The sequence below is a fragment of the Triticum dicoccoides genome, chromosome 3B, assembly GCF_002162155.2.
Source record: "Triticum dicoccoides isolate Atlit2015 ecotype Zavitan chromosome 3B, WEW_v2.0, whole genome shotgun sequence".
Taxonomy (NCBI): domain Eukaryota; kingdom Viridiplantae; phylum Streptophyta; class Magnoliopsida; order Poales; family Poaceae; genus Triticum; species Triticum dicoccoides.
This window is the reverse complement of record NC_041385.1, coordinates 281,611,917-281,622,807: the sequence shown is the minus strand read 5'-3', so window position 1 is coordinate 281,622,807 and position 10,891 is coordinate 281,611,917.

Below are 10,891 nucleotides of genomic sequence, written 5' to 3'. Positions count from 1 at the left end.
TTTTGCGGAGGCCAGGGGGCCAAACGCCGGAGACCCTGGCGTCTGGCCCTGGGCCAGACGCCGAGGCCCATGGCGTCTGGGCCAGACGCCAAGGATTGTGGCGTTTGGTCCTGGAGTCCGAGTGGGACTCTTGCCTTTCGGGCAAAACCGACTTTGAGGAGGCTTTTGCTCCAAGTTTCGACCCCGGGGCTCAACATATAAATAGAGGGGCAGGGCTAGCACCAAAGACACAACAAGTTGATCCACGTGATCTATTCCTTAGCCGTGTGCGGCGCCCCAGCCACCATATTCCTCGATAATACTGTAGCGGAGTTTAGGCGAAGCCCTGCTGCTGTAGTTCATCAAGATCGTCACCACGCCGTCGTGCTGACGGAACTCTTCCCCGACACTTTGCTGGATCGGAGTCCGGGGATCGTCATCGAGCTGAACGTGTGCTCGAACTCGGAGGTGCCGTAGTTTTGGTGCTTGATCGGTTGGATCGAGAAGACGTACGACTACTTCCTCTACGTCGTGTCATCGCTTCCGCAGTCGGTCTGTGTTGGGTACGTAGACAATACTCTCCCCTCGTTTCTATGCATCACATGATCTTGCGTGTGCGTAGGAATTTTTTTGAAATTACTACGAAACCCAACAGTTATTTTGTTGCATGACCCATGGGTGATCCATGCACCATCATTTCTCCCTTCCTTCTTCTTTCTAGTTTTGCAAGTGCCACTTTTCCCTTCTCCATTTAATGTTCATCTTTCCCTATAAAAGATAGACCCTGGCACTTACCTCCCTGTCAAGTTTCATTCTATTTGGAGTTGTTTTGGTTGGGTTCAAAAATGCCTCAAGTTTGAATTCTATTCAAACTTGTTTTCTTTTTCTACCTCTAAAAATTCCCAAGGCAATTAATTCAAATACTACAAAATTCCAAGACCCTAGTCATATTTTTATCTCTCCCTAGATCTTCTCCTATCTCTCTGTGCTTTTCTTGCCTTATTTTCTATTTGAAGAAAAGAAAAGAAAAGCAGCAGCAGGCAGCCCAGCAGCAGCACAGCCCACCTGGGCCTCGGCCTCCAGACCGGCCCCATTTTTCTGCACGCTAGCAGACCCAGCGCACCAGCAAGCCCGTGTAGCCTTCCCCCTCTTGCCTTTTCTCACCCGCAAGCCCGCATACCCCCTGCTACGTCTTGAGCTTGCGTTGGTTTTCCTTGAAGAGGAAAGGGTGATGCAACAATAGTAGCGTAAGTATTTCCCTCAGTTTTTGAGAACCAAGGTATCAATCCAGTAGGAGGCTCCTCAAAAGTCCCACGCACCTACACAAACAAACAAAGAACTCGCAACCAATGCAATAAAGGGGTTGTCAATCCCTTCACGGCCACTTGCGAAAGTGAGATCTGATAGAGATAGTATGATAAGATAAATATATTTCTGGTATTTTATAATATAGATTGGAAAAGTAAAGATGCAAATAAAAGTAGATTGAAAGCTTAAATGATAAAATATAGACCCGGGGGCCATAGGTTTCACTAGTGGCTTCTCTCAAGATAGCATAAGTATTACAGTGGTGAACAAATTACAGTCGAGCAATTGATAGAAAAGCGAATAATTATGAGATTATCTAGGCATGATCATGTATATAGGCATTCACGTCCGTGACAAGTAGACTGACTCCTGCCTGCATCTACTACTATTACTCCACACATCGACCGCTATCCAGCATGCATCTAGAGTATTAAGTTCATAAGAACAGAGTAACGCATTAAGAAAGATGACATGATGTAGAGGGATAAACTCATGCAATATGATATAAACGCCAACTTTTTATCCTCGATGGCAACAATACAATACGTGCCTTGCTGCCCCTGCTGTCACTGGGAAAGGACACCGCAAGATTGAACCCAAAGCTAAGCACATCTCCCATTGCAAGAAAGATCAATCTAGTAGGCCAAACCAAACTGATAATTCGAAGAGACTTGCAAAGATAACTCAATCATACATAAAAGAATTCAGAGGAGATTCAAATATTTCTCATAGATAAACTTGATCATAAACCCACAATTCATCAGATCTCGACAAACACACCGCAAAAAGAGTTACATAGAATAGATCTCCAAGAAGATCGAGGAGAACATGGTATTGAGATCCAAAAAGAGAGAAGAAGCCATCTAGCTAATAACTATGGACCCGAAGGTCTGTGGTAAACTACTCACAACTCATCGGAGGGGCTATGGTGTTGATGTAGAAGCCCTCCGTGGTCAATTCCCCCTTCGACAGAGCACCGGCGAAGGCTCCAAGATGGGATCTCGCGGATACATAAGGTTACGGCGGTGGAAATAGTTTTTCGTTGGCTCCCTGGATGTTCTTGCGGTACGTGGGTATATATAGGGGGAAGAAGTAGGTCGGTGGCCACTCGAGGGGCCCACAAGATAGGGGGCGCACCCTGTAGGGGTGGGCGCGCCTTCCACCCTCGTGGCCGCCTCGACTGCTTCTTGACTTGCACTCCAAGTCCTCTGGATCACGTTCGTTCCAACAATCACGCTCCCGAACGTTTCATTCCGTTTGGACTCCGTTTGGTATTCCTTTTCTTCAAAATACCGAAATAGGCAAAAAAACAACAATACGGGCTGGGCCTCCGATTAGTAGGTTAGTCCCAAACATGATATAAACGTGTAAAGTAAAGCCCATAAACATCCAAAACGGGTAATATAATAGCATGGAACAATAAAAAATTATAGATATGTTGGAGACGTATCAAGCATCCCCAAGCTTAATTCCTGCTCATCCTCGAGTAGGTAAATGATAAAAACAGAATTTTTGATGTGGAATGCTACCTAGCATAATTCTCAATGTAATTTTTTTTATTGTGGCATGAATGTTCAGATCCAAATGATTCAAAATAAAAGTTCATATTAATATAAGAAATAGTAATAATTCAAGCATACTAATCAAAGCAATCATGTCTTCTCAAAATAACATGGCTAAAGAAAGTTCATCCCTACAAAAATCATATAGTTAGGCTATGCTTCATTTTCGTCACACAAAAATGCCCCCAAATTCTACACCCCTGATGACAAGCCAAGCAATTGTTTGATACTTAAATAATCTCAAACTTTTTCAACTTTCACGCAATACATGAGCGTGATCCATGGATATAGCACTATGGGTGGAATAGAATATGATGATGGGGATTGTGTGGAGAAGACAAAAAGGAGAAAGTCTCACATTGACGAGGATAATCAACGGGATATGGAGATGCCCCTCAATTGATGTCAACATGAGGAGTAGGGATTGCCATGCAACGGATGCACTAGAGCCATAAATGTATCAAAGCTCAACAAAAGAAAACTAGTGGGTGTGCATCCAACTTGCTTGCTCACGAAGACCTATGGCATTTTGAGGAAGCCCATCATAGGAATATACAAGCCAAGTTCTATAATGAAAAATTCCCACTAGTATACGAAAGTGACAACATATGAGACTCTATATGAAGAACATGGTGCTACTTTGAAGCACAAGTGTGGAAAAGAGATAGTAACATTGCCCCCTTTTTCTTTATTTTCTTTATTTTCTTTTTTGGGCCTTTCCTTTTTTTGGCCTTTCTTCTTTTTTTTCCTTTTTTTATTTGGCCTTTCTTTTTCTTTTTCTTTTTGGCCTTTCTTTTTTTTCTATTTGGGGACAATGCTCTAATAATGATGATCATCACACTTTTATTGATTTACAACTCATGAATTACAACTCAAAACTAGAACAAGATATGACTCTATATGAATGCCTCCGGCGGTGTACCGGGATGGACAATGAATCAAGAGTGACATGTATGAAAAATAATGCAAAGTGGCCTTGCCACAAATACGATGTCAACTACATGATCATGCAATGACAAATGTAATGTGTGTCATGATGATAAACGGAACGGTGGAAAGTTGCATGGCAATATATCTCAGAATGGTTATGGAAATGCCATAATAGGTAGGTATGGTGGCTGTTTTGAGGAAGATATAAGGAGGTTTATGTGTGATAGAGTGTATCATATCACGGGGTTTGGATGCACCGGCAAAGTTTGCACCAACTCTCAAGGTGAGAAAAGGGCAATGCACGGTACCGAAGAGGCTAGCAATGATGGAAAGGTAAAAGTGCATATAATCCATGGACTCAACATTAGCCAAAAGAACTCATATACTTATTGCAAAAATATAGAAGTCATCAAAAACCAAGCACTCCACGCATGCTCCTAGAGGGATAGATTGGTAGGAAAAAACCATTGCTCGTCCCCGACCGCCACTCATAAGGATGCACAATCTAAGAACACCTCATGTTTCAAATTTGTTACACAACTTTAACCATACGTGCATGCTACGTGACTTGCTAACTTTGACACAAGCATTCTTTAAATTCATAATCACCCAAATAGCATGACTTTAATATCATCACCTCCATATCTCAAAACAATTATCAAGTATCAAATTGATCATAGCATCCAATTCACTTCCTATGATAGTTTTTATTATACCCAACTTGGATGCCCACCATTCTAGGACCAATTTTATAACCATAGCAAATACCATGATGTTCTAAGATACTCTCAAAATAATATAAGTGAAGCATGAGAGACTAGTAATTTCTACAAAATTAAGCCACCGCCGTTGTTCTAAAAGATATAAGTGAAGCACTAGAGCAAAACTATCTAGCTCAAAGGATATAAGCAAAGCACATAGAGTATTCTAATAAATTTCAATCAAGTGGGCTTCTCCAAAAAGGTGTGTACAGCAAGGATGATTGTGGAAAACTAAAAATCAAATACTAATATCGTACAAGATGCTCCAAGCAAAACACATATCATGTGGCGAATAAAAATATAGCTCCAAGTAAAGTTACCGATAAACGAAGACGAAAGAGGGCATGCCTTCCGGGGGCATCCCCAAGCTTAGGATTTTGGCTATTCTTGAATATCTTGGGGTGCCATGGGCATCCCCAAGCTTAGGCTCTTACCACTCCTTATTCCATAGTCCATCAAATATTTACCCAAAACTTGAAAACTTCACAACACAAAACTCAACAGGAAATCTCATAAGCTCCGTTAGTGAAAGAAGCAAAACCACCACATAAGGTACTGTAATGAACTCATTCTTTATTTATATTGGTGTTAAACCTACTGTATTCCAAGTTCTATATGGTTCATACCACTTAATACTAGCCATAGATGCATCAAAATAAGCAAACAACATACGAAAAACAGAATCTGTCAAAAACAGAACAGTTTGTAGCAATCTGTAACCCTCGAATACTTGTGGAACTCTAAAAATCCTACCAAAATAGGAAGTCCTGGGAAATTTGTCTATAGATCTACATCAAAAAGAATCAACACAAAATCAAGTTTATGTGATTTAACAAAACTAATTTCGTGCGTGCAAAGTTTTTGTTTATCAGCAGAATCAAATTAACTATCACCATAGGTTATCCTATAGGTTCTACTTGGCACAAACACTAATTAAAAAATAAAAACACATATAAATAGAAGGTAGATGCAAAATTTATCACTAAACAGAAACAAAAACAAAAAACACAAATAAAATTGGGTTGCCTCCCAACTAGCGCTATCGTTTAACGCCCCTAGCTAGGCATAAAAGCGAGGATAGATCTAAGTAGTGCCATCTTTGGCACTCAATTCATAAGTAGCTCGCATAATAGATTCATAAGGTAATTTGAATTTATTTCTTGGAAAGTGCTCCATGCCTTTCCTTAATGGAAATCGGAATCTAATATTCCCTTCCTTCATATCAATAATTGCGCCGATCGTTCTAAGGAAAGGTCTACCAAGAATAATAGGGCAAGAAAGATTTTAATCCATATCAAGAACGATAAAATCTACGGGCACCAAATTTCTATTTGCAACAATGAGAACATCACTGATCCTTCCCATTGGCTTTTTAATGGTGGAATCCGCAAGGTGCAAATTTAAAGAGCAATCATCAAGATCATGGAAACCTAGAATATCACATAAAGTTTTCGGAACCGTGGAAACACTAGCACCCAAATCACATAAAGCATAACACTCATGATCTTTAATTTTAATCTTTATAGTAGGTTCCCACTCATCATTAAGTTTTCTAGGTATAGAAACTTCCAAATTAAGTTTTTCATCAAAAGATTGCATCAAGGCATCAACAATATGTTTGGTAAAAGCTTTATTTTGACTATAAGCCTGAGGAGAATTCACAACGGATTGCAACAAGGAAATACAACCTTCTAAAGAACAATTATCATAATTAAAATCCTTGAAATCCAAGATAGTGGGTTCAATGCTATTTAAAGTTTTGACCTCTCCAATCCCACTTTTACCAAATTTAGCATCAAGATCTAAAAACTCCGAATTATTGGGACGCCTTTTAACTAAAGTTGACTCATGTCCAGTCCCATTATTATTAAGATTCATTTTGCAAAACAAAGATCTAATAGGGGACACATCAATAACTTTAAGATCTTCATCATTATTTTCATTGAAACTAGAAGAACACGCTTTTATAAAGCAATCTTTCTTAGCATGCAATCTAGCGGTTCTTTCTTTCCACTCATCAATGGAAATTATCATTGCTTTGAGAGACTCATTGATATCATGCTTAGGAGGAGTAGATGTAAGTTTCAAAGAATCAACATCAAGCGAGAGTCTATCAACATTCCTAGCCAAATCATCAACTTTGAGCAATTTTTCTTCAAGGAAGGCATTAAAATTCTTTTGAGAGATCATAAATTATTTCACACTATTCTCAAAATCAGAGGGCATCCTATTAAAATTACCATAAGAATTATTGTAGGAATTTCCATAATTATTAGAGGAATTACTAGGGAATGGTCTAGGATTAAAGTTTCCTCTATAAGCATTGTTTCCAAAACTGTTCCTACCAACAAAATTCACATCCATAGATTCATTATTATTCTCTATCAAAGTAGACAAAGGCATATCATTAGGATCAAGAGGAGCACTCTTAGTAGCAAAGAATTTCATAAGTTCATCCATCTTTCCACTCAAAACATTAATTTCTCCTATAACATGCACTTTTTTATTAGTAGATCTTTTGGTGTGCCATTGAGAGTAATTAGCCATAATATTATCAAGGAGTTTTGTAGCATCTCCTAAAGTGATTTCCATAAACGTGCCTCCCGCGGCTGAATCTAAAAGATTTCTATAAGCAAAGTTCAATCCAGCATAAATTTTTTGTATGATCATCCATAAATTCAAACCATGAGTAGGGCAATTGCGAATCATCAATTTCATTATTTCCCAAGATTGGGCAACATGCTCATGATCAAGTTGTTTAAAATTCATAATATCGTTCCTAAGAGTGATGATCTTACCGGGAGGAAAATATTTAGAGATAAAAGCATCTTTGCACTTATTCCATGAATCAATACTATTCAAAGACGAAAACCAAACTTTAGCACGATCTCTAAGTGAAAAAGGAAATAATTTCAATTTAACAATATCATTGTCCGTATCTTTCTTCTTTTGCATATCACACAAATCAACAAAGTTGTTTAGATGGGTAGCAGCATCTTCACTAGGAAGGCCGGCGAATTGATCTTTCATAACAAGATTCAACAAACCAGTATTGATTTCACAAGACTTGTCGTGGAATTAACACGTCAGATGTCCTCATGAAAGGACTTAGTCGTGGAGCCATCACAACGGGTTAGCTTGAAGAGGTTAAACCGGACAAGGGACACGGGAGTTTTATACTAGTTCGGCCCCTTCGATGAAGGTAAAAGCCTACGTCTAGTTGTGATGGGATTGATTGGGTTTCGATGACCAGGGAGCGAATACGCTTGCTTGAGTCTTGAGTTGTTGTTTCTTGTCCCTGAACCGCCGCCGGGTCGTCCCTTTATATACATAGGTTGACACCCGACCGGTCTACAAAGCCCCGAGGCTGACTCATACAAAGTGTCCGGCTCGGTCTCTCCTTTCCTAACTTACATTACAAGTTACATAGTCATGGTGGTTTACCACTATGGGCCCTAATCCGCTCTTGGGCTCCGGGCCTCTAAGCTTCATTAGTAAAGCGCCATCTTCTGGATCTTCATGGGCTTCAACATAGTCGAGGGTGAACCGGGCCCTCCTGGTCGGTTTACACTCAGTAGTTATATCCCCAACATTAGGCCCCAGATTGATTTGAACCTGTTCATGTCAATCTTCAACACTTCAAAGAAATCTTGTAAACATCTCCTTATATTCTCGTAAACCGCCATGTTCACTTCCTGTAAACTTTATTAAACCGCCGTGACGTCATCCTCTGGACACAGTAACGGCCCATCATAACATCATCTCTGCATAAAAAAAGATTAAAAAGATTCCCCTCATTTAATGATATCCCGAAAATCGAGGCGACAGGCGCGCCCTCTCTGCCACTTCAGGCTCGTCGATTCTTGCGCCTGCCCTTTATCTCTTTATCCTTATAAATAAAGCCCGAGGGTCCTTTTCTTTCTTCCCCTTCCGTGCCTTCTTCTTCCTCGCGACGCCCAAGCTCTGAAGCTCCGCTGCCGCCCTCGACCCTTGAGAACTGCATCGACAAAGGCCGCTGCATCATCCTGAAATGGACCAGAGTTCGCCGCATCCCTCCGCAGTAGATCTGCACTGGTAAGTTTCCTCTTTCCCGCATCGTTAGATCTATACTAGGGTTCATGAGTTCGTCTGTACAGTTCTTCATTTTTCCTTCTTAGTTCTTTGTTTTTCCTTCTGCCGTGGTTACTTCAATCCAATAGTAGCGCAAATCTCGTGTGGTAGTTACTCTGCATCCATTTTTAGTACTAGTAGATCTTCCCTTTCTTTTGTAGAGCGCACGACCTTCTCTGTTCTTGCTTAACGCCATTATAAGTCGCAGTAATTTTTCTTTACTGAAGCATGGTAGATCCAAATAAATTTCATCCTTGTGTGAAACCTGTTTCTACCAACACTTAGCAAATTTTCATCTCTGTCTCCTCCACCTAAGGGCGGTTTAAACTTTTAGCAGTCGGTAATCCGCCACCTATCATTAGCCCTCGCTTTAAACCGCCAGTTTGATCTGAATAGCAGCTTCCGGTTTACCTCACACATATGCCTTGATCAAATTTTCCGGTTTAACACCAACTAATACTTCTCAAACCGTCAATCGTAAACCGGCCTTCATTTTACCTTTACAGTTTGCTGTTCAAGATGACCAAGCAATTTGTCGCTTGCAACTGGGTTCCGTCCCGGATCACGGAAACGCAGATCAATGGATATGTAGTGATGGGCGCTTTAGCATCAAAAAATGTCCTTCACTAGCGAGTTCCTAGCCCTGAGTGCCCTCCTGAGCCTCAGGATGGCGAAGTTATTGTTTTTATGCAGCACTTAGACCGGGGCTTCAGCCCTCCCGGATCAAAAAATTTCTGGGATGTCCTTGCTAGCTTTCAACTCCATCCGCAAGACATTGTCCCAAATTTTTATCAAATATATGCAACTTTCAAGTGTTTTGTGAAGTTTACCTTCAAGAGGAACCATCTGTCGAGCTGTTCCGGGACTTCTTCCACTTAAACCGTCGAACCGAGTTTTCTGATGGCCCTAACACAGAACTTGGCGGGGTATCAATCCAGAAGAGGAAAGAGGTTGATTTCCCACATGCATCACACCACAGTCATCCCAAAGACTGGAACCAAACTTGGTTCTACTGTCAAAACACTGCCCCTACTGAAGAGAATCCCTTGCCGGGTTACCGTCCTCACCGGCTTAGCAATGGCCACCTGTTACCTAAATGTTTAACTACCAGAGAGAGGCAAACTTATGTCCCTCAACTCGCCAAGCTCCGAGCCCTTATGGCCAATGGATTAACTGGCGTTGATCTTGCCCGCTGCTGGGTTAAATGGCACATCCTGCCCTTAAGTCGCCGCTCTGGATTAATGCATGAGTACACCGGCAACTCCAACGATCCTCAACGGTTTACTGAGATAGAGGTGACCAATGACGAAGTCACCGAATCAGTAAAGAAGATGTTAGACGAACCCATCGCCGTATGCAGTCAAACCGGGCTGGCTCCTTTTTACGCCGCCAACAAACCGCCAGCTGTAAGTCTTTTAACCTTGTATTTTCTTGACCCGCCTACGCTTTAACATTGTTCTAATAATCCTTTGTTTATATTTCCAGGCCAACAGCTCCTTTTGGAAAAAGAAGGCTTCAGAGAAGACGTCCAGAGCTCCTCGTGCCAAGAGTAAAGCTGTCAAGAAATCAACCAAGAAGAAGACCGGCGAGGCTGCTGATCCGCCCGAAGATGCCGAAGATTTGGATCAAGAGGTAGAACTTGATTTCCTTAGCTCCCTTTTCATACATCTTATTAACAACGACTATCATTAGGATGATGCGGAGGTCAGCCGTGCGGACCATGTTGAGGTAATCTCTCTCTCTCCTCCGGTTCAGATCTTGTGCCGGTTCAAAGATTTCGCCGTGCAGTTCGGAAAGTGAAACGCTCTCACCCTCTTGCTTATTTGGATCCAAAATTTTCTTTAGAGAAACAGCAACCTGAAGAGCGCCACACAACCCGACACAGTGGCCAGCAAGTCACTTCTTCCGGTTTACCGGATACACCAATCCGGAAGCATCGTCCAGAGGTTACTTGCTCTCCCAAAAAACGTTATCCTTTGAAGGGTTTCTTCCGATACCGACTTAATCCGTCTGATCCAAATTACCAGGCGTCTTCTAATTCGTCTGGCGGTTCATCAACAACAAAGCTGCCTCCCCTCAAGACCGTCGCTGGGTAAGTGCATCATTTGTTGGTTTGTCTCTTCATGCATCGGTTTATCATACTAATCTTTATTTTGATGTTGCAGTGCCAAAGCTCGATTGAGTAAGAAAGCCAAGACCAGCGGTCCCTCTGACGATGTTGATCCGGAGAAGACCCCAGAT